Source organism: Capsicum annuum, chromosome 5 (genome assembly GCF_002878395.1).
Source record: "Capsicum annuum cultivar UCD-10X-F1 chromosome 5, UCD10Xv1.1, whole genome shotgun sequence".
Lineage (NCBI taxonomy): Eukaryota > Viridiplantae > Streptophyta > Magnoliopsida > Solanales > Solanaceae > Capsicum > Capsicum annuum.
Genome location: NC_061115.1, coordinates 186267780 through 186270995, shown reverse-complemented (window position 1 = coordinate 186270995; position 3216 = coordinate 186267780).

Here is a 3216-nt window from a genome sequence, read left to right as displayed (position 1 = left end):
ATTGATAAGCGTGTATCGCCATTAAAGTAATATTGGTACTTAAAAGCTGCTCAATAATGGATTTAACATTCAACAATATCATCACTAAAATCCAAACGGAATAGTGAACTTAACACTCACCAATACCATTACTAAAATTCAAATGTATGAACATCAACTTCCTCAACAAGTAATATCCACTAATGATATGTGGCCATGTACTTATCAATGATCAATGGTTTCCTGCTTTTCCAACCCCTAAAAGGGTTAAAATTATTAAAATTGAACGAACAAGTTTGTGATAAGGAAGAATTATCATTATTTTTCCTCATGATGATTCTCTTCCTCATTACCACTGCCCACGCCATCCGATTCATCCTTTAAATTCTATTAATAAAAGTTTGCAGGGATTTAATAACACTGACTTTGATAGTGTATTCACTGCCCTTAAAGAATTTAAGCCTCTCATTTTGACTGCTGTAGAAATTTGGCATAATTTTTCTAGGATTTACAAAGCCACTAAAATTCAAATATCAACAATTAATTTGAATTTTCTACAAAAACTGAATGTTATGATTTGTAGTGAAAGAGAGAGAAAGAGATTAAATGAAGTTTTGTTTTCAAAATAAATATGTATTTATAATGCCTAAGTGACTGTTCAAATCATCAGACACACCCTTTAATAACAAACACCTTTTCAGTCACACCCTTTGATATGACCAAGCACCTTTTCAGTCACAACCTTTTACAAAAATAAGTATCTTTTCAGTCACAACCTTTCATAGGCATAGACACCTTTTCAGTCATAAACTGTAACACCTCACGTTTTTAGGTTAGAATTCAAACCGTTGTTTCTAAGTATACAAACCTGAACCCAATGATTCTATGTCTATATAGGTGTGATGATCAATTATATAGTATAAAAATGTCCTTTTATATCAGACGAGATCATAAAAATCTCCTAACTCAAAGACGAGTTGAGAACGCTTCTATTGATTAAGTTTTAGCTAATATTTCAGCTTAGGTAAACTTTCAATAAACATTACTCCTTGTAAATGATGATTTACATATCCTACTATATATCAAATGAAAGATCTTTGAATCTTCTTTCCAACGCATTTGGTTTCACCTTAATCCGATATCGGAGTAGAAAGTTATACTTATTTTACTTTAGCATATCCGTCTATCAACAAAGTGACGACCTGAGCTGATAAGCCGTCAACTAAGTGACGACTTATCAGCCCAAGTCGTCAGCCTTACATAAAATGCCATCAATTTTAGCTTCCAAGTGGGAGTGGCTTCGGTGGAGGATTAGATGCGAGAAGGAAGGCTGAGATGATTTGAGCATGTGATGAGGAAGGGCACGGATGCCCTGGTTCGGAGGTGTGAGAGGCTAGCTTTGGATGGCTTTAGAAGGAGTAAAGGTAGGCTGAAGAAGTATTGGAGGGAGGTGATTAGACATGACATGGAGCAGCTGCAGCTTACTGAGGACATGACCTTAGACAAGAAGGTGTGGAGGTCGCTAATTAGGATAGAAGGTTAGAGAGAGTGTATGAATTGTGGCAAGGTGTTAGAAATCGATTGGGTAGCCGGGCAGTAATCTTAGTCCTGTGTCCTTGAGTAGGGGCCTTTATCCAGGTGAGTTTGGGTGGGGTGGGTGAGTGTTTGTTACTAGGACTGTGTCCTTAAGGAGGAGCCTCTGGTTTGTGAATGTAGGTTTCTACTAGGTGGTGTCCTAGTGCTTATTTCTTATTTCGAATTGCTCGTACTTCTCTGATAATTATCTCTATTATGTCTTATTTTTGTATGCCATCTTTTCCTGTTATATGTTTCTTTACGAGCTTGGTGTACTATTCTTCGTCTTGAGCCGGCGGTCTATCGGAAACAACCTCTCTACTTCTTCGGATCTAGTGGTATGGACTGCGCATATCTTACCCTCCCCAGACCTCACTTTCTGGGAATACACTGGGCCTGTTGTTGTTGTTGTTATTGTTAAAGTAACGACCCGAGTTGATAAGTCATCACCTAAGTGACCACCTATCAGCCCAAGTCGTCAGCCTAACCAGAAACTCATCAATTTCAGCTTCCAAGTGACGACTTGAGGAGATAAGTCGTCACTTAACCCAAGTCGTCAACTAAAAATTTCAGCAATTATGATTTAGTTTTATAGGGGTATTTTGGTCTTTTTCTGACCTCAAACTTTACCCCTCCCCCACGACATAAATCATCAAAAACACGTACTTAGCTATTTCGAATCAGTTTCAAAAGACCTCAACCCTCTTTATTCCCAAGAACAAGATTAGGGTTTTTTCTTAAGGTAATCTCCCAAGAACTTCAAGACTCCATTACACTCTCTACAAGATAATCAAGAGTTTAAGGTTCCCAATCTAAGAACGTTCAAGAAAAGTTAATTCTCTTTCAAGATCAAAGCTTTAATGTATGTTAAATGTTCATCCATGGGACCTTTTCCATCCATGGAGTCCAAGAACCTAATTTTAAATTCAAAACAATGATTTTTACATGTTATTATGATTTTAACCATGAATTCCCAATGAATTTTGATTTATATCATGTTTTTCACGTAATTGTTGTTGTTATTGAATCACACACGTCTAAATAGTATTGTTCGCTGTTTTAAACCTTAATTGGTGATGTTAGTATTAAAATCATGCTATTACTACAAGTTTTAAAACTATTCTCATGCTTACCTTATACCATGAATTGCAAGTGTTTGATGAAATACCTCCAAGAATGAGTTTTGAATAAATGCTTACATATCATGTTTTTAAAGTTTTAGTACAATCTTGCTATTATTGCTATTTAGTCCTTGGGTTTCGAATACCCAAAATTTAGCTGCTTACCTATTTTTCAGTATCTATAGAATGGTTACAGAGTAGTTACGAGCCCTATCATTTCTGTCAGTATTTTATGTCTTTCAGTTGGGAGTAGGATTTAGCACCGAGCGAATGCAGGGATGACGTTTTCCCCATCAGTTAGGCAGATTCGTTAGTAGCAGTCCTTGCATTCCAGAACTATGTTGCCAGCATAGGATACGAGGAGTCACCCGTCAGTTTAGGCTTGACTCCGCCCAGGTATCACTCGTCAGTTTAGGCTTGACATCCAGGTTTTTCAGTAGCTTAGTAGATCCACGCAGCCATGTGTTAGTACCCGTGGCACGGTACTGACACCCTTCTAAATAGTGTCACAGGTTGGACCCCAATTTGCTCTTTGGGGCAT